A 22,879-nucleotide genomic window follows, 5' to 3' on the forward strand; every position below is an offset into this window, starting at 1 on the left:
AATAAAACACTCTTCAATAGTGGGATGGGTGTTCTTATGAACTGGTGAGTTTCCTCATCACTATAGGGATAAAGCAAAGACCAAATGAGTGTTAAATGTCAGTCCATTGATTTATTCAGTCATGCATTTATTTAACAAGTATGTATTGGGCTCCTACTTATGTGTCAGGGGATGTTGATTGAGCTAGAAATATCAAAGATATATCAACTCAAAAATTTTATAAAAGTTCTGAGTTTAGGGCAAGAATTGCAAATGCAGGAATTAATCAATAATGGCTGAGGCAATTCTAAATGTATGTCTTAAATACCTTAATATCTATGCTTTTACAACCCAGGGATTTTCATCCAATCTATGTATTGGGATAAAATTACACAGTGCTGCCAATCTCCTCACTTGTGGCTTTCTCTTCACCTTTATCTTATTGTTTAGTAGTTACATTTCTAGACAAATTGAGTCAGGAACATTGCTTTGATGTTCTTGTTTGCATGGGAAGTTGCCAGGCCTGATATGACCTGCCTCTCCATCAGGATTATAAAGGTGACGGATAGTCAATTTCAGGGATTCATGATCCATTTTACCACAGTGCTTCACCTTGCAGCTAAGTAATACAGCTGTGATAAAATCAGCTATAATCACTGCATCTTACTCAGCCCTGCTTCGGCCATAAATACTAGTTTCGTAACCAAAAAGCAAATGGAACAAGAGAGGAGATAGAAGAAAGATGAAGGCAAATGTGAAAGTTTATTTATAGTGACTAATGGGAGAATATGTTTATGGTTTTTACCCTATTCATTTTTTCTGTAGAGAGAATAGGAGCATATATCACAGAATCAAGAAGTTTGCTTGCAGTTAATTTATCAATCAATTATAAACATTTAGTTAAATACTTATCTGCATTCAGAACTATTATTCAACTATACATTATGGGACAGACAGTTAAATTCCAGGCACAAAGACCTTATAATTAAATATACACCTATGCATATGCACATGCACACATATCAGCCTTTTGCAGGGGGACAAGTACACAGGCAATAACAAATATTAAATATGGAGAGAACGAAACAATGATAAAGAAGCCTTAGAGTCAAAATGTATTATCTCACTCATTCAGTGTTGAGCCACACATTGTTACAGGTGGGAAAGGAAAAGCAGTGATGGAAGCGAAGAAATAAATCAGGTACGGAGTAATTTTCAGATACCCTAGTTAATATTTTAGATGCCTTGCCAAAATGGTAACAGCTGAGTAAAAGGCTTGAAATAAGTGAGAAAATCAGTCATCCAGATGTTTCAGAGGCAAAATAGCAAGTTCCATACAACAAAGGTAGGAGTATGCCTGGTGCCTGTGAAGATCCATGAGCAGGCTGGTATGGCCATTGCAGCTTGAACAATGGGAAGATGAGGCCATAGAGAAGGGCCACTGGTGCCATTCATAAAGACTTTAGCTTTTCCTGTCAGTGAGATGGTTGATATGGTTTGGCTCTGTGTTACCACCCAAATCTCATCTCCAATGGTATTCCCCATGTGTCAAGGGAGGGACCTGGTGGGAGGTGATTAGATTATGGGGGCAGTTTTCTCCATGCTTTTCTCAGGATAGTGAGTGAGTTCTCACGAGATTTCAAGGTTTTATACTTAGCTCTTCCCCCTTTGCTTTCTCTTCTCTCTCCTGCCACCATGTGAAGAAGGTCCTTGCTTCCCCTTTGCCTTCCACAATAATTGTAAGTTTCCTGAGGCCTCCTCAGCTGTTAGGAACTGTGAGTCAATTAAACCTCTTTCCTTTATAAATTACCCAGTCTTGAATGTTTATTTATAGCAGTATAAAAACAGACTAATAAAATGGTAAACCATTAGAGCCTTTGAGCTGAAAAATGGCAATATCTGACCTATGTGTTTGAATAATCACTGCAATTGTTATAAGCATAATATAGAGTAAAAGGCAAGAGAGGAGTCAGAAGTTCTGTTAGAAGACTATTGCAGTATTCTGGAGCAGATGACTCAGACCAGGGTGGCAGGCATGATGGTAGCACGAAGTGATCAGATCGTGGAGAACTTTCAAGGTAGATCAAACAGGATCTATAGCAGAATGAATGTGGAATAGGAGAGAGATAAGTCTATGAAGGTATCAAGGTGTTTGACCTTAGCAACAAGGACAAGTTTGCTGCAAACTTGGATGGGGAAGAATGAGAGACTAGAAAATTTGAAGAAAAGGAGCTCAATTTTAGAAATGTTAAGTGTGAGGTGCTTATTCAGAATCAAAGTAGAGATATCAAATAAGAAGTTGCATATGGGAGACTGGATTCCAGGGAAAGGGTCAAAACTGAAGATTCACGTTTAGGAGTCATCAGTACATTAAAGCCGTGAAACTGGATGAGCTCACCAAGGTTGACAGAAAAGAGGTTTTCTTATGATGGAGCCCTGAGTCCTCTAACTCCTAGAGATTCTCTTCTGGAATTTGTAATTACTAGTTTTGTATCTCACCTCTGCAAGTCATTAGCCCATCTAGTTTTGAATTTGTTCTTTCCTTAGATGAGCTGTAAGCGTATTAGTAAACAAAAAAGTTTGGGGTGACACAGGTATTTTAGATGCAGTAACATTGGTAATACTAGCAACATCAATAGAGGCAAGAATTGTTATTAAGTTTTTACTAGGTGGCAGTCACTGTGTTAAGCATTCCAGGTATATTTGCTTTCTTAAGTGTCTCAGTTCCATGGGTGTGGAATTATCCCCATAATTATTACGATCCCCATTCTGCAGGTGTGGAAAAAACAATTTCGAAAGTTTAAGACTTCTTCAGGATCACACATTGAGCAAGGTTTTTCTGATTCCAAAGCTGGACCTTGTAACCTATTGTAACTATACTGTGATGATGTGCCTTTTCATAAGAATCTAGCAATTCTCTTCTGTTTTTTTTTAAGAATAATTATTTCTGTACTTTGGTTCCCCAACTGTATCCTTGTAGAACTATAAAAGAACTATAAAAGAGCATGATGTGGGTTGTTAAGTGGAGAGGGGGAAGAAATGTTAACTTGGCAAAACTGGATTTGAATCAACTTACTGGCTGTGTGATTGTGAAGATTCTCTAAGCTTCAAATTTTATGTCTGCAAAATGGGAATAAAACACCTACCTAAATGATATTTAACCATGGGAGGACATGAGGATTAAATAAGAGCATCTACATAAACTACCCTATATAGTGTCTCAAACATGCTGGATACACAAGAAATGTCACTATTGCTATTGTTGTTATCCTCATCATCATTATTTGAGCAACATGCTACCTTTTGCCTCTTTACTATTCTCTCCAAAAACTATGCTCCTCTGGTTGCACTTTATCCTGCTGTCTAAAGTTGGACTTTCCCTCTTCTTCTGCCCTCTAGGAATCTGCTTCTGTCCCTTTCACCTCAGGCAGTTTCCAGATTTCAGTCCTTATGCAACTCACTTTTTTCCCATTATGCCCTATGTTATGACATCTTTCATCTTGCAAAGTATTCTAAGTGTGTTATAAATCCTGGTAACAAAACCATAAGGCATATTGACTTGGTTATGGAACACATTACAGGAAGAACCAAGTTCTTTATCATCATTTTCTCCAATATTGAATGTTTACTGAATTTATATTATGTATTGGGTGCTCAAAAAGCATAACATACACAAGCAACATTACCATCACCCCCTCTAGAAGCATCTGTTTTAAAAAACATGAGTGTCCTAAGTCTCTCGTTGAACTAGTGTCATTTCCTTCCCACTATACCTAAAATAGCTTCATAAAAAATCTGAATTAGATTAATTTCAGGAAACTTATTTCACTTTATAACTATTTATTCTCCAGTTCATGTTGAATTATTTTTATTAGACAAAATATATATAACATTCTTGAAACTGCTGCTGAAGCTGTGAAATTTGACTTCCCATGTTGCAATTGCCTTCCTTCTTTCAGCACACCCTAGATTGCTAGATTGCATTCCACTCTTCTATTATTTCTTAAATTTAAGAGTTAAAAATCAACTCCTTCAGGCTAGTCTCCATTCCATTCACTTCCACTATGACTTTTTCACACACTTTCTTATCTCTCTGCCATCTTCCACTCCATCTCCTTCAGGCTTTCCTTTCATGTTCCAGTTTGTTTTATTTGGATTTTCTCTGTGGGTTTCTGCTTCTTTCCAATGTAATTTTCCCACTTCTCTATGTAGTCTCTCAATCGCCTTCCCTGTACTTCTTTCAGTATTCACTGTCAAAATCAGAGTGATATAATGTGCTTTAAGGATCTCAGTAAAGTACTATAGGTTAACCAAATGTTATTTTCTATTTTACTGCTTAATCTTAGAGAGAAGCAAGACGAGAGACAGGAAATAAGGGGTAAAGTTTAATGGGCACATCTTCGGGAGAAAAAAAAATAGCAGAATTGCTGCTGGATTCAGTAACTTGATAGGGCAAATACAAAGATCTCCAAATGAGTTGTTATAAAAAGTGAATCAAATTTTCCAGTTGACTGATACAGATTTCAGAAAGATTTCAAATTTTTTTGTAAATGAACTAAAAGGTAACTACTGAACACCATTGTTGTCTTCTGAAGATGATCGATATAAAAAAAGGAATTCAAAACATTTGCTAAAATAATGAGTTATAAACCCTCACTATTGATGCAAGAGGAACTTGGTACTAATTGTAAGTCTATAATTTAAACCCAGTATATTTCTATAGCTAAAAAAGACAGATGGGGCTGGGCGCGGTGGCTCAAGCCTGTAATCTCAGCGCTTTGGGAGGCTGAGGCAGGCGGATCACAAGGTCAGGAGATCAAGACCACAGTGAAACCCCATCTCTACTAAAAATACAAAAAATTAGCTGGGCACGGTGGCGGGCTCCTGTAGTCCCAGCTACTTGGGAGGCTGAGGCAGGAGAATGGCGTGAACCCGGGTGGTGGAGCTTGCAGAGAGCTGAGATCGCACCACTGCCACTGCACTCCAGCCAGGGGTACAGAGCGAGACTCCATCACAAAAAAAAAAAAAAAAAAAAAAAAAAAAAAAAAAAAAAAAAAAGATGATGGGCATAACTGGAAAGGTTATAACAAACCAAACTGAAATGTCTTTATACAGATCTTGCCAAAACACAAAATACATGATTGAGCTAGTGAGCTTTGGTGTTCCTAAGTTGAATGGAAGGGTTACGTGTCCAAACATCACACTGTACTCCATAAACAGGTACAAGTATTATCTGTCAATTATAAATAAGTAGATAATAATTTTTTAAAAAGAAATAGCCAAATAATAAAGTGTACTGTTATCTTTTTCAGTTTGGAAAGGCAAATCCTGAGATGGACTGTAACGTAAGCATATGAAATCAATAAGTGCATGTTTTTCACAAAGTGTATACCATGGAGTGTGACTTACACTAGTGGTTAATAACTAATGTGTGAATATAAGAATTGAGAACCATTAGGGGTACAGAACTTCTTAGAGATTTCAATATTCTCGTATTTATTTTAAATCTACAAGAAACATGTGGTATGCTTAGTTTCCCAGCCTTATTTGATCACAAAGTAGTTTTTTTGTGTGTGAAACAGCTTATGAATTTTTCTCCTATGTTAGGGATACCACTTAATGTAGGAAGAGTAAATGTCTAGACTCGCTGACACTTCAAAGTGATAAAAACTGACAATATAAATAAGGTTAAGTAAGCTTTTATTAAATATTTGTATGATCTATCCATGAAGAAATCTAAACTGCTGAGGTACATTTTAACCTTTTTTGGAAACTTCAAGATCAACTGACCTTTCGAATAATACTCTTGGCAATTCAGAAAAACTAGGAAAGTGAGTTTATTCTGTCAGTGTGTAAATATTTATTTTCTTTTTTTTAATTAAATAAAGTATCTGAAGCTGGACTTCTCAAAATGGAGATTTGGGTAATTCAAGAGTAAACATTGCAAAATTGTTTTCTCTGATAGTACATAATTTAATAATGTTATTCTTGGTATAAGAGCAAGGTTATATGTATCCTGGAAAATCCAAGATTTAAAATAATTTTAAAGATAAATACTGGATGTTAGAGAACAGGTAAAGTTTTGATGAGTTGTATATCCAAATTCCTGGGTAAGCAGTATATTTCTTTTATGTGATAAGTATTTTTTTTTGTGCTAAAATTTGAGATGCATTGGCCCAGAGTAGGAAAATAACACCTGATAATGCTAAAAACAATTTTAATTATTTAAATAAAATGTATAGAGAAAACTCATGCTTTGAGTAATGGCCCAAGACATATCTCTGCCTTACTGGCAAGCTCCATATGTCAAAACTGATGGGGCTATACGATCCATGGCCTGTAGTAGAAAACTGCTTTTGCAGTAAACTTGAACTGAACTGCATTGATTCGTGAGATCACGGGATCTGTTTTAAATATCAGAAAAAAGAATGAGATGCTTTGCTTGATATTACCGTGTCTCCAATGTGAACTTAATTCAGATTTAATGCAATTACTCTGTGTTGATTAAATCTCAAAGTGTTATTTAAAAACTGAATTATTGAGGTTTACCATTTATATAACAAGTTTGGCCTTCTACATTGCACCATAAACCTTAATCATTATGTTGGCAATAATCGCTTTGTGGTTATTTTACATAAATAATTACTCCAGCTACTAAAATGAGATGATGCAGCATTATAGTTTCCCTACAACTTGTGGGATAGCCTTGCTATTTCTCCTTGCTTTACTTAACTCTTAGCATACGGTTATTTTCTCACTGTCAATCTAGTGAATACTAAACAGAATAAGGTTCTGGTCTTTCCCATTGAGTCTTTCTCTGCCACATCTTAATGTTATGAGGCAGTGCATTTAAAGACTGTCATCGACCTCTTAAGGCTCTTTCTTTTTTTCTTTTTTGAGATGAAATCTTGCTCTGTCACCCAGGCTGGAGTACAGTGGCGTGATCTCGGCTCACCGCAACCTCCACCTCCTAGGTTCAAGCTATTCTCCAGCATCAACCTCCCGAGTGTCTGGGATTACAGGCATGTGCCACCACGCCCGGCTAATTTTTGTATTTTTAGTGGAGACGGGGTTTCACCATGTTGGCCACGCTAGTGTTGAACTCCCAACCTCAGGTGATCCACCCAGCTTAACCTCCCAAAGTGTTGGGATTACACGCGTGAGCCACCGAGCCCAGCCAAGGCTCTTTCTTTATCGTAGGGTAGGAATAATCAGTATAAATGCACCCTTTAATAATAGTCAAGAGTTGGAAACTAGTTCTTTACTTGGTCATGTTGTTACAAATTATCTGTCTATTCCCAATGTTTTTACAACAAATTAAAAAAATAAACATCCGTCAGTATATATATGTGTATATACACATACACACACACACACACACACACACACACACACACACACTCTTTTTTTTTTTTTTTTTTTTTTTGAGACAGAGTCTCGCTCTGTCGCCCAGGCTGGAGTGCAGTGGCGCGATCTCGGCTCACTGCAAGCTCCGCCTCCCGGGTTCACGCCATTCTCCTGTCTCAGCCTCCCCAGTAGCGGCGACTACAGGTGCCCGCCACCACGCCCGGCTAATTTTTTGTAGTTTTAGTAGAGATGGGGTTTCCCCATGTTAGCCAGGATGGTCTCAATCTCCTGACCTCATGATCTGCCTGCCTTGGGTCCCCAAAGTGCTGGGATTGCAGGCGTGATCCACCGTGCCCGACCTCTGTTTTCTTTTCGTTTGCTTGTTTGTTCATTTCTTAGGTGAATACACACTTAGATAACAAACATTCATGTAGGGATTTTTAAGGTATACTACTTGGTGTTAGCTGTGGCAAGGAGAGGATAAAAATGAGAATATGGCGCCTTGGCCTTATGAAATTTACTATCTAGTAGCAAGGAAGGTCATAGGAATCAATATTCTTATCTTCTGAAATCATAGTATAAAACTAGAAGGAGCCCGGCGCGGTGGCTCATGCCTGTAATCCCAGCACTTTGGGAGGCCGAGGCGGGTAGATCACGAGGTGAGGAGTTCAAGACCAGCCTGGCCAACATAGTGAAACCCCATCTCTACTAAAAATACAAAAGTTAGCCAGGCATGGTGGCACGCTCCGGTAGTCCCAGCTACTGGTGAGGCTGAAGCAGGAGAATCGCTTGAACTCGGAGGTGGAGTTTGTGGTGAGCCGAGATCAGCCACTGCACTCCAGCCTGGGCGAGAGAGCGAGACTCAGTCTCAGAAAAAAACAAACAAACAAAACTAGAAGTAAACAATCCCTAGTTTTGCTCATCTTATCCTAGGTCATAGTCGCAATTCTAACTCTTGATAATGTTTTAATTTAAGATTAACATGAAGTTTTGTATCTAGCCCTCAACTGTTTTGAATCTGAGATTATATTTTGTGCATGAACTCAAGTCCCTTCACTTGGCTCCCCTTGTCACCTACAAAACAGACTCTCCTTTAAGGATGCAGTGAAGTCCATGATGCTTAGGATTTCTATTGTTTCTGTTGTTATACGGTGGCGAAAATAAGGCAAAATGTAAACTCTGTTTCTGCTACTCATTTATTTACAGGGCTTTAAAAAGCCTGCTCAAATCCATTGTGCCCTATTTTCTTCTCTGTAAAATGTTTATAGCAGTGCCTCCTTTGTACAGTTAATGAAAAGATTGGAAATAATGCTTGTAAGCCCCCAAGCACAGTGGCTGGCACATTGTTCTTGCTCAGTAAACGACAGCTGCATTATCCATTATTGATGATGGATTTACTAAACAGGCAATCTATAGGTATAAAAATAATTTTTGGACACAAACAGCATGTCAAGATATCCATTTGTTGTCCATTTGTCTTAGAATATTGCATGAGAAATTATCAAAGAATGGCACATGTGCTACCACCTCACCATCGTGTACCCACTGAAGGCATTTTCAATCAATCACAGTGAGCCCAGACATAACCTTATAATCTTTCTCAAAATGGTGTTCCAGGCAGCTACTACTAATACATTGCTATTGACATGAAAGATGAATCCTGTTTGTCACCTAATAAGTGAACACAGAAGTGAGGCAGATAGAAAACTTTGTTTAAAAATTAGGAATATCAGATTATAGCAGCATGCAAAATGAATTAAATTTTTAAAATAAAAAGGAACAAGCGAAAGGAAGTTGGGTTGGAAGCACAGGAAACTGATGCAGGGATCCCCTCATAGTAAGTAGAACAGCCAAGAGCCCAGCACAATAGAACATGACTGTAAGTGGGCAAAGGTTTGACAATTTTACCAGTATGCAATGATTTCCCACCCTGGATATTGTGCAAATGCCAGCCACAGCTAGCTCACTTCAAAGGGCATGGATGTACGTAGCAATTTGTCTGTAATGATTTAGCTCTGTTTGGCAACCCATCTCAAAGCAAAATTTAAAAAAACTGAACTAAAAAAAAGAGAAAATGATGAATTTGTTTTCAGAGATCATGTTCAGATGGACCTGACAATGATTTAGAGTATGAGTCTGGACTGATTTATCATCTCTAATTCCCAGATTCTCGCATATCCAAGCCCTGGGTTGTGCCCCTTGCATGCCTCTCTCTCTCTCTCAGAATTGGACAGAGTTAACATGAGATAATCCTCCCACATGGAGCCAGGGGAGATTTATAGCACCTTTTTTAGGTTTGATAAAGTCACACTCTTTTCTCCAAAGAGAAGTCTTCTTGTCTTAACTATGAACTCATACACAATGAATTGTCAGCCCAAATATGTATATAACCATTTAAAAGATGCTGCAAAAGATCAAAGGAGCAATGTTTTCCAAACAATGAAAAGCCCTTGCTGCAGTGGTGGTCTCTAAGCCCCTCAGACCCAATCAAATATCCATTTTCTTATAGCTGGTCAGAGATCAACAGTTAAAGGTTCATGAGCCTGCCAAGTGGAATAGCAAAACACGGTACCTCATAGGCTGCTCCAAAGCTCAGTTAGCTTTTACTGTGATATTTGGCAGAGTGAACTGTACACTATCTCCTTTGATCTTGTAATAGGATCAGCTGTTAACATAGCATCACCCTATACCTGCCTGAGAACTCCAAACTTTGGGGAATAAAATACACTGAGCCGCCTTGGTCTTATCTGGCGTATCAGATTCAAAGTCTTTGTGGCATGAGTGGCTATAAAGAGTCAGACCCTAGGTTTTGACCTTTGTAAAATAATAATCTTGACAGTTCCACCTAGGGCTGGGTTGAGTTGTTTGACTTTGGATGATACGATATGTTTACAGTGCATCCATTCTTTGGGTTGTATGTAGAAAGGGGTGGTAGGTATAATTCTGATTGACCTTAAAATATTATGAATTGTGTAGATGCCTAGAATTTTAAAACAAAAGTATTTCATTTTATCTTGATTTTGTTAATTTCCAATTTAGGCCAAGATGGGGGATAATGAGTTCCACAAGCATTCTAGTTATTCTTTTAATTTGTCTTACAAATAAGTACTATATACTATAACTTAGCCCACATCTGGAACTTTAAGTTCAATTCTGAACACCACAATAAAGTTGAGGTAGTGATAATGAGGCTGGTTCAAAACAATGAGTTCAGAAACGTGCATGATCTCACTTATGACAAATATTGAAGAGAATGGAAATATTTAGCTTAGAGAAGACTGAGGAAGGATGGGTCTTCTAAAATTTTTGAAGTTACATTAAAAAGGAAAGAGATCAGCCTTCCTTTACATAGTAGAACCAGTGTCCCTGGGTGACAGTTATTAGGAAACACATTTCATCTAAGAGGAGAGAATATTCACCTAAATCAAACTAAGAATAGAATGATGCTTTGCTATCATATACAGCGTAGTGGAGTTATTTGCAACTGAAGTGGTGAAGTAAAGCCTGTCTAATTACCTATTTGAGATATTCCAAAATGTCACTGTTTTCCAGTGACACATGTCTTAGGATATATAATTGCAATAAGTACTCAATAAATGTAAGTAAATTGTCATTCTGTCTTTGACTCAAAAACGGGGTAATGTATGTGTAGGAGGCTTACATTTAATACTGAATAGGTTGGAGTACATAAAAAAAAACTTTCTACTGGTGAATTGAAACTAGAGAATTAAAGTTGGGCTAAAGGTACAAGCAGAAATAAAGAGTTAATGAAAAGCTTCTTGGTTGTTTTCCAAATTTGGTGGCTAGTGATGGAGCATTGCTTCCAGTCAGCAGATTTCCTGCTGGCTGCTATAGAAAAAATGATTGGGTGTGGAATGGTCCAACAGGAAAAATAATCTCAAAGTTTATTTTTGTGTTCTGGAGGGGTGTGTGTGTGTGTGTGTGTGTGTGTGTGTGTGTCTGGAGAGAGAGTGAAAGCAATTTCTTTTTATGTATATATTTATTTATTTTTGAGACAGAGTTTCACTCTGTCACCCAGGCTGGAGTGCAGTGGTGTGATCTTGGCTCACTGCAACCTCCACCTCCCAGGTTCAAGCAGTTCTCCTGCCTCAGCCTTCAGAGGTAGCTGATATTACAGATGCATGCCATCACACCTGGCTCATTTTTGTATTTTTAGTAGAGAGAGAGAATTTTGCCATTTTGCCCATACTGGTCTCAAACTTCTGACCTCAGGTGATCCACTTGCCTTGGACTCCCCAAATGCTGGGATTACAGGCATGAGCCACCATGCTCAGCCAAAATCAATTTCTAAGAAATAGGCAAAGACAATAGCCAATGAAGATAATTCAAAACTCAGAAAGGAAGAGAATAAAGAGTGAAAATGGGGCAAAAAGATTAGAAAATGAATCTAAAAGAATGAGTAGTATATATATGGAAGGAAAAGTGATGAGGAAGCCAAATCTAGTCTGGCTCAAGTGGCAGAAGGAAAAATTCAATCTATGAATGGATTCAGCTGCCTCTTCCAGCCAATTGACTTATTTGTGAACAGGCTGTGCTGGGACTCAGCTGCAGATGTTTACTCAGCAAGTTCTCCCTAGGTTTCCTTATCAGTGTTCATCTAGGTAGAATTAGGATGTGAGATACTTGACTTTCCCCCTCCCCTTTCTCTTTTGGATAGATGATTCACAGCTCAGAAACAGACTCCACCAGTAGCCCCTCATCCAGGATCTGTAGTTTCTAGTAGTATATCTCCACTAGGAATCCCACAATCCTGATCCCCACTTTCATCCAGGTAGTGCACTCTCCTATGTGAGTGTTCTTGACCTGTGCTCCACAAGTGAATATTACAAGAGAAATATCTCATAAGTATAGAGTTTATATTTCATATGCTACCATAATAAATTATCCATATTCTGTGCTAATGAGATCAGGTTAGATGAGTCCTTAGGGGGTTTCTTTCCCAACTATACAATATGCAGTTGGATAGGGATTTTTCATATAAATATACCCCATCCTTTATTTTCCAAGCCATAGTAACTGCTCTAACCAAGGACATCAGGCCCAGTCAAAACGAAGTCTAGGCTTGGCACTATGGCTCATGTCTATAATCCCAGCACTTTGGGAGGCCAAGGTTGGAGGATCAGTTGAACCCAGGAGTTCAAGACTAGCCTGGGCAACATAGTGAGACACCATCACTACAAAAATTTAAAAATCAGCTGAGTGTCATGGTATATAGCTGTAGTTCCATCTACTCAGGAGGCTAAAGTGGGAGGATCCCTTGAGTCCAGGAGTTCGAGGCTACAGAGAGCTGTAATTGTACCACTGCACTCTAGCCTTTGAGACCCTGTCTCAAAAAAAAAAAAAAAAAAAAAGAAAAAAAGAAAAAGAAAAGAAAAAACGCAAAACAAAACAAAACAAAAGTTTGGTAGGGTTTGGAAGAGATAGCTAAGAGTCTTTGTCACAATTGTATCTAATAAATTCCCATGTTTCTTACTAAATCTACCTTATCTAGTTTGAATAATATAATCTACCTAAGCATTGAATTATGCATCTGAGTCTTTCTTTGCAACAACAGAGAATTATGAAAAGGCCATTAAATATCTAACACTGAATTTTAAGATCTTGTGTTTCTTGTGTATCTGCGAGCATGACTTAATTTTAAAATGAGAGAAAAATAAAAATTATTGCTAGCATTATTATGTTGGATAAGGTTTATAATAGCAATAATCCCCCATGAAAACAGTTGTTATCATAGTTAATGCCCATTTTGTCAGTGTGTTAACCTTCCCTGGCTGTGCCTCGGGCCATTAAACGGCCAACCATTTGTTAAGCACCCCAGAGCAAGCAATTTCAAGAGGAATATTGCTGTGCTCATTTGCTAAGTAAAGCACCTGAGATGACAGCGATAAACTCTATACAAGTTTGTGTACACATGTATATCACTATATATACTTTTCACAAGTTTTTCCTTCAGGAAGATCCTGCCCTAAAATTACTTCTGGGACAGTCAGAACAGTTCCACAGTGCGTCAGTAACTGTTCTTATTCATGCAGGCTTCTGCAAATTTGGGCTCTCAGAAACCTGTCCAACTGTCTCCTGCGATTCTTTGCCATGTCATAACTAACTGACATCAGTGTTTAAGGTGTTTGTTAATTTCAACTCTGACCCTCAAGAATAGATCATATCTTTAAAATGCTCAAAGCACATAAATAAAGAACAACATAAAAATGATGTAACTTGCAAGTAAGGGCAAAGACAGACAGGAAAATAAAAGGAGCATATCTTTTAACATCCAGGAAGAGACATATCCCTTAAATAGATACAACATTGCAATAAATCACTTACATTGTTAATTTATTCAGTGTTAGATGCAGTAACTGTTTTACATATATAATCTCTTTCATCTCTACAAGGTTGATATGATTAGTAGCCCCAATTGATGGATGAAGAAACAATTTAAAGTCAGGCTCTCTGACTCCACATCTAAGCTCTTCACTACCATAATACAGTATATTGACCTACATTTCAAGACAAAACAGAAAAGATTCTTCAAAAGTGATTAGCTCCTATCTCACTTGCTTTACATGTCAATTCTCTACCAGTCCAGACTGGACAATGGTTATTACTTTTATGATGGTCACTGATGTTTGTTAAGCTCACCTATTTATTATTGTCCAGGGAGGCTCTGTTGAATAAATATCGCTCAAGTGTGAACTGCTTTTAACAGTCTTAAAGCAGAGTTCCACAAGATAAATACTGATCAAGGATATTATAATGGATTTTTTAAAACTTGCTTATTATTTTACATTAGAGATAATTTTATACTGTGTTACTATAAACCCTCATCTGGCCTAGAATTATAAATATCTAATTTTAGGCAGGGTTGACCTCACTAGTTAAAGGTAGCTGATACTATGTTCAACTACTTTCCTTCAGGGAAGAGCTATGTTAATCCAATCTCATTTCAGGGAAAAAGTATACAGGTATATTACATAGGTTTTGACATAATTAGTCATTTTATTAGTGAAATAATTGGACCTTCTTAATAAATGGTGGAACTTTTTCCTTAAAGCTTAGTTTGAAGAATCAAATGGGCGTAACAGTAGGAGGCACAAAAATTGGTTCAGAAGAGACAGGAAAAATTTTAATGAGGAAGAGATCTTTTCTCATTAAGCTTCTAATTTGGTAAGTCTATATTCTATTTTTAATTTTTACTTCCAATCATCATTTTACCATAGTTAACAATGTCAACTGCTAATATTAGATGAGTACCATACATAATACATGCAAGATGATACTAAAGGGTGAGCAAGAGAACCATGGATTGTTTGCCATGATTATGGTTAGTCTTTGATTTCTTGTGCAGACAGAGAGAAGCGTGAGAGCAAATTCTGTAAGTTTAGAGATAATCTTAGATGCTCCATTAGCTACTGCCTTCAACTGGCTCAGCGTCCCAATATTTTCAGACTAGGAGAGTCCAATTAGGATTTAAAAACCATGAAAGTACTGTTCTTGATTTTTCCCCAAACACCTAAAATATCCATATGAACTAATTTGAAGTTATGAGCAGATCTCAAACTCACTCTTTCCTAAGCACTTGAAATCCAATAATCCTCTGGTGGAAGAAATGAAAACTGATTCACTAGCATATGCTTATTAACTCTCTCTATAAATGGCTCTTGGCTCTTTTTGTCATCACTTTGCTGTCCTGGGTCTTTCTCACTGGTGTTCTGGCTGGCAGAAAGCCATGGAAATTTCAGTGTTCCTTAAATTAAGTAGACTTTCCCTCTTCTGTGTTCCCTGGTATTCCATAGAATCAAGATGTTAAAAAACATCATAAACAATTGCCCAGTGTAAGGATACACTGGGGCATGGACTTCCTACAAACTTAGCAACATAAACATACAGAATAGCCTTCTAGACAAGTATGACACTATAAATTGTTCATTCACGCTAAATTCTAGTGAATGTTGTCAACACCAGTTGTAAGGTGTCTACAAATAATGTATGTAATATTGAGGTATAAAAGCTTGAAAATACTTTTTTTCATAAATTTGAACAGATTCAAGGTAATTCCTATAATAATGTCATTCTTAGTCCTTTATGTTCTGATCCATTTTCTTGAGTGGGAAAATGATAAAAAGGCAAGTAGTCAAAAAATGCATAGAATTACTGGTATATTCTTCAAAATGTGTTCTGTTTGTTGATGCCATGCCATCTGTACAGCCACCCTGAAAAATGTTAACTTTCACTTTAAGGAGGACCCACAGAGATAGGAGTTGTGATAGAGTGTAAGGACCAAATGGAACCCTTAACACAATGGGCAGACATAGCTGGGGTTAGGACTTCGAGAGGAAGGAGGTGAGGAGTAAGATTCTCCTCTTTGTCTCTCTCAAGATTGCTAGCTTCTCTGGGATGTTAATGTTAGATGACATTTTTTTGTTGGGATAGTGCAAATATGAGGTGTGTATTAGTCCGTTTTCATGCTGCTGATAAAGACATACCCATGACTGTGTAGTTTATAAAGAAAAAGAGGTTTAATGGACTCATAGTTCCACGTGGCTGGGGAAGCCTCACAATCACAGCAGAAGGTGAAGGGCACATCTTAAATGGTGGCAGGCAAGAGAAAATGAGAGCCAAGTGAAAGGGGAAACTCCTTATAAAACGATCAGATCTTGTGAGACTTATTCACTACCATGAGAACAGTATGGGGGAAACTGCCCCCACAATTCAATTATCTGCCACTGGATTCCTCCCACAACACGTGGGAATTACGGGAGCTGCAATTCAAGATGATATTTGGGTGGGGACATTAGCCAAACCATATATCAATGTGAAAAGTCTAATTTGAAGCTAAGCCTTAAGCTATGTCCTCAAAAGAGATGTTGCCTAAAATAATCACACTCTGAAAGAAAGAAGGCAAACTGCCCCAGGGAGAGATCATTAGCATTCCTCGGAACCTCAGTGGCCTGTTGCCCATGAGAAAGACAGTCTGATGTCTTTCTCTGACGTGGTAGGGGACCAGCCCAAATGCAGACTGGCCTAGAGTCATCAAAAAATGTATTTGTGTGACTGGAGTCTGCATTTCTACAGGTCAAGAGTCAAAGAGGGGCTGTGACATTTCATCTCTGTGCCAGGAGTCAGCAGAGTGTTTTTTGATCTGGGCACATGGGCACAGTTCTTTTGTGGCCTCTTCCCTTTTGTACCTCTCCCAACTGCCTGGAGCTTTTCCACACAGCCTCCGCACCTCCTCCCGTTCAAAGCCCTCACTGTCCTTATGGCTGCCTGTTGTGTCATGCATTCCATTTGAACCTCACACTCTATCAGAACTCTTGATAAAAGAACACATAAATGACATGGGTTCTTAAAAGTACAATTTTAATAAAAGCCTGGAACAACGACAGCTATTGCTCATCCCTCTTCTCTTTCATCTTATCAAATTTTCAGTTATTTAGGTTAAAATCAGGTAACATTGGTGTGGAAAGATAGAGACCTTATACTATACGAATGAGGTCCAACCTCAGTTTTGCCCCACATGGTAGTAGTGCTATATGGAAATAATTTATGCTACCTGAGCTTGTCACAAGCTTCCTGCAAGTTGATTCATTGCTCAGTACATAGGCCTGCATCCAATTCCCCAGATTTCTCTCCTCCCTGGAAAAAAGAAAAAAAAAATCATCTGGAAGACGAAAGTTACAGAGAAATTGGAAAAGGGCAACAGATCAAACTCACAATTGTTCATTCATTCATTACACAAAGTTTAATTGAACAGTTACTATGTTTGCATGTATGTATGTATTAATAAATTATTTGCTGAACATCAACCATGAACCAGGATAACTGCTGAAAATATAGTTAGGAGAAAACTCAGTTTTTGTCTCTGATAATGACAATAGGACAAATTCCTCAGCTCAAAAGGGATGCTTTAGGTTCTGATTCAGAAAGCCTGGCTGTACAAAGTCATCAGAACAGGGACCATGCAGCTTTAACAGTTGAAGGCAGAAAAATATCTATTGAACAGCTGCAATACAGATCGACACAGGACTTAGAAAAATGCATGAAACGTAAGGACTCTATGAACATTGAAATGGTTGAATGAATTAGTACATAGATAAAGAATAAATGAATGTTACTATTTTAGGGGAAAAGAGGAACAAATAATTACGATACTCTACTTGTTAAAGCTCTCCCTGAGCCTCAGTTATCCAATTCATAAAATGGAGATCACATCACCAGTTTCACTGGATTATAAAGATGATTAAATGATTTAACATAGCATGTAGCACAATGCTTGGCATTTAGAATTTACTTGATACTTACTAGCTGAATCTGACTCTGGAGTGATTTCAGAGATGCTTTTGAGGTGTGGGTATGGCCTAAGGAGGCTAGCCACGTATGGTAGTAGATGCATCTCAGAGGAGGTGAGAATTAAGCTATGGTGCCCAGAATAATTCCTGATCTACTATTTGGGGAAATTTGACCCACTAAATGGTTGCCAGTTGCTTTTGGGTAAAAATTTCATGATAAGGACTAATGGGAGAGTCATTGGGAAGACAGATTATGGCCAAACTGTACAAGTTTTTGAAGCTGTAAAGTCTATCTTGTCAACACTAGGGAGCTTCTGAGTATTTGCAATAGAGAAGTGACAGGATGAATATACTTTTGAAATTGGTTTAATTGGAATTTATCAATTCATTTTAAAGGCAACAAGAATTCAGTCAAGAGAACAGTAGCTGTTATTAGAATAACACAAGTATAATATAGTTAATATTTGGGCTTAAGTAGTAGCAATGAAAACTAAGAGATACAAAAGCCATTTCAAAGGAAGAATCAATAAAAAGACTGATTAGTTGATAAGATTCTAGGAATAAAGTAAGAAATTTAAATAAAAAAACTTAAATATCCATTATTTTAGGCTTTGCACTAATTGCTTTTACAAATCTGATAAATATATATGTATTACTAGCAAGATATATATATAGAGAGAGATGTATAGATGTATATATGTGTGATTATATGTATATACATGCACACACACATATATGTATATATAGATAGATGTATACAGTTGAGCCTTGCACAATATTGGGGTTAGCGATGCTATGAAGTAAATTCAGAGATGCATTTGAGGTGTGACCATGGCCTAAGAGGCTAGGCAGGTATGGTGCAGTTGAAATTTTGCATATAACTTTTTACTGTCTAAAAACTGTACTAATAATCTATTTTTGACAAGAAGCCTTACGAATAACATAAAAGTCAACATATACTTTGTATGTCATATGTATTATATACTGTATTCTTTCCATACGGTAAGCTAGAGAAAACAAAATGTTATGGAGAAATTCATTAGTAATATAAAATATATTTATTCATTACATGGATGTGGATCATCATTAAATGTCTTTGTCCTCATAATCTTCCCATTGAGAAGGAGAAGAAAGAGTAGGGATTTATCTTATTGTCTCAGAGGTGGCAGAGGCAGAAGAAAATCTATGTGTAAGTAGATCTGTACAGTTCAAACTCAAATTGTTCTAGGGTTTTATACATATAATCAGCAAAAAGTATATAATTATATAATTAGCAAAATTATATATATACATAAAATTCCATATATATACAGATACACATATGTATGATATGTATGAGTATAAACCTGTGTGTGTGTGTGTGTGTATCTGGTTTATATGATATATTTATACCTTGATAGACTTATATTTTCATTTTTACTGGTGCCTCAAATCAAAATAAGGAAGCTGGGATTTGAACCCAGGTCTCTCTGATTCCAAAGATTGCTCTCTTTCCTTCAGCACAAAACTTTCTCAGAAAAAAAAAAAAAAAAAAAAAGAGGTCCTCAATATTAGATCTCAATGATTGGGAAAGATGTAGTACTCTGAACAATAAAATAAATACATATCAGAAGCCAACTGTGCATGAATGCGCAGGAGCTTGTTTGGAGGTAGCAAAACCCTAGAGCCTTGTCTGCTCTGTGCTACTTTCCTAGGGTCAATTACATGCTGAGAAACAGGGACTGGTCTATCTACCTGATAGAAGATTTACTGTTTAGTCAGAAACATCTATACCCTTGTTAAAAGAATGTTATTCCTTTTTCAATATATATCTGATATTTTGAGATTGTGAATTTGGGAAAAGGAATATATGTATTTCTCTTTTCTAAATCTACTAAAAAAAAAAAAAGCCTTCCACCATAGAGGCCATCAGATGTATACTTGGTATTAGAAATGAATCAGGCACCTTAGCTGTTATGTCTGAGTTCCAAAACTGATCAGAGTTTGTAAACTAACATCCCTACTAAAAAATGTTTTGTTTTGTTTTTGTTTTTTGAGATGGAGTTTCACACTTATCGCCTAGGCTGTAGTGCAGTGGTGCGATCTCAGCTCACTGCAAACTCCGCCTCCTGGGTTCGGGCGATTCTCCTGCCTCATCCTTCCGAGTAGCTTGTATTACAGGTGCCTGCCATTACAGCGGGCTAATGTTTATATTTTTTAGTAGAGATGGGGTTTCACCATGTAGGCCAGACTGGTCTTGAATTCCTGACCTCAGGTGATCTGCCAGCCTTGGCCTCCCAAAGTGCTGGGATTACAGGCGTGAGCCACCACCCCTGGCCTAAAAAAATCTGTTTAAAAATCACCAATGACTGATGAAAGCTTGACAGGTTAAAATTTTAAGAAAATTCGATTCATACATTTTGCTTTTAAAATCAGAAGCTTTATAAAGCATTACAGTTAAGGCTGCTTCAACATTTTAAAGAGCTTTCCAAAGGAGATCTTTATGAAGGTACATTAGCATGTGCAAATTAAGATTCTTCATGTACTATGCAGCAGTTAAGGGAAAAGGAAAAAAAAAAATAAGATGAACATTTAGAGACAGCCCAAAGGCTAATTAATTCAATATCTTTGAGCTTCAGTAGACAGCAATGCGTGTATCAACGCTCCCTTACTCTGTCTCCATGAAGGGTTCTTGTTTTTCATTTTGATACTACCAAATCTTGGGGAAGGCAACTATCACTCAAAACAGTTCATTAGCACTGTTGGTTTTCCTCCATATATGAATAGTCAGTGTAATTCTAATTAATGTATTTGTGAGATATTTTTCCTCATCTTGGATTCTTTATTAAATCAATAACATACGTTTTAATGACTCAACAACCCAAACAAAATAGAGTGAAAGCCTACCTTAATACACACAGATCATTATGTTTTACATGTGGGGAACTGAGGAACTATGGGAGAATTTAGGAACCTTTGTCCTTTGCCACACAGTACAGATAATGCTGGGCATAGTCTCCTGGCCCCATACTCAATACGCTCTTCCACAAGAGATATGATTATTTGCACAGGTGACTAAAAGGCCTTTTCATTCAGAACCTTTGTATTCACATAAGTCCCATCAATATCCTCCTCACCCTACACCCCACAGAAAAAAAGCTGAAGGAAAATAAATGCAAATCAATTCAATACAAACTTTCTCCACTAATATGCTAATGAAGAGGAACACATTTGAGAGTGAAAATTGATACACCAAGATAATAGACATGTAGTCACAGCCACTTCTCAGAAGGCAGAGTGTGATATATTGTGATCGCTGGGCTTTTTTCTCTCCAGGAGGTCATCCCCTCCCTATTTTATAACCATTTTCATTAATATAGGCATGGAAACAAATGCACTGCTCTTTTCTCCCAGATTGGTGTAGACTTAATAAAACTTATTCCCAACACTGCTAATGCTCATTTCTTATATTTTCAGGTTAAACATACCAATGCACTGATATTATTTACAATATAAACCCAAGACAGGATGCTTTGCATTCAGAACACTTACTATATTTTTAAAACTGCATAAGAACAAATACAAAAAACAAAGAATATATAGATTATCAGCATGGAACTGCCCTTAACAAACGACCTGCTGAGTGATGAGTTCGCTTCTAATTCCCTTTCACAATTGAAGAGTTAGAATTTAAGGTGTGTCTTGGCCAAGGTTACACAAATAATATAAGTAAAATGAAGAACAATGGCCAGGCACAGTGCCTCACGCCTGTAATCCCTGCACTTTGGGAGGCCGAAGGGGGTGGATCACCTGAGGTCAGGAGTTCAAGACAGCCTGGCCAACATGATGAAACACCAACTCTACTGGAAAAAAAAAAAAGCCAGGCGTGGTAGCGGGCACCTGTAGTCCCAGCTACTTGGGAGGCTGAGGCAGAGAATCGCTTGAACTCAGGAGGCAGAGGTTGCAGTGAGCAGAGTTCACGCCACTGTACTCCAGCCTGGGCTACAGAGGGAGACTCTGTCTAAAAAAAAAAAAAAAAAAAAAAAAAAAAAAAAAAAAAAAAAAAAAAAACTACTGGATGAAAGAATTCTTTAAGAATCTTTGCTCTTTCTTCAAGACTCAGTTCAGCCATTTCTTGCAGAAATTTACTGATCTCCATAAGGTGAACAAGTCGCTCCTTTGTTCTCTCATACTATCTGTCTGTCTTTGCACTCAGCATGTGATCTTGACTTTTTTTTTTTTTTTTCATGCTTCTCTGTCTTACATAAACAAAGATTTTTGACGACAGGAACCAAGTTTTATTTATCTGTAAATTCATACGAGCTAGTTCAATGCCTGCAGCAGAATCAACTATTAGTAAAAGTTTTCGAATTCCATGAAAATGTTTTAGTCAACTTTCACAGTGTATTTTACACGCTTTGATATTTGCAGAAATATTTACTCATAATGTTCAGGTTCACATTACATAAAGTGAAGCACAGCATTAATATCTTTCTATTAGAGGTTGAAACTTGGCAAGTTTATGTGCAAGACAATTCATTTTGCGCAAAATGAGCACTTCTATTGCTATAGCATTATTTTGAATACTTTTATATGGAGTAATAGTATAACTAAGCATCAGAATTATAGTATCCCTAAAATCAGGAAGATTATACATAATAACTTATCCATACCAGGACATCCTGAGGGTGCCAAGATTTATAAAAGTATACATTTGCCTTCAGGTTTTTTTTTTTAAAAAATACCATATTATGCCAATAATAGCATATTATCAGAATCAGTTGAGTAGTTAGATAAGGGCACATCTACTAATACGATGTCCACAAATGACTCAGAAAATGATCTCAGATCTCTGGTTTCATCCTACATGGCCATCACTGGTCCCAAACTCCCGTCTTCAGGAGAGCAGCTTTTTCTGCCTAAGAGGACTAGCATATTTCAAGGAATACACTACTTCATCTCTACTCCTCTTTATGTCCTTTATCTTCTATGAAAATCCATTCAGATTCATCTGATAAAATCACCCTGCATCTTGACATGAATTGCTTCCCCTCCATTAAGTGCCACAGGTAGAGTTGGGACAGTCTGGTACCTTTTCAGCACCAATGTGTACAAATATGTCTAGACTTGTGTCAGGAAGGGCAGCTCACACCAATTATCTTATGGTATCTTTTAATATTTATATAAAATAAGGAGTACTGGCAGATCACTTGAGATCAGGAGTTCAAGACCAGCCTGTACAAGATGGTGAAACTGCATCGCTATTA

This window comes from Macaca fascicularis, chromosome 2, assembly GCF_037993035.2.
Source record: "Macaca fascicularis isolate 582-1 chromosome 2, T2T-MFA8v1.1".
Taxonomy (NCBI): Eukaryota; Metazoa; Chordata; class Mammalia; order Primates; family Cercopithecidae; genus Macaca; species Macaca fascicularis.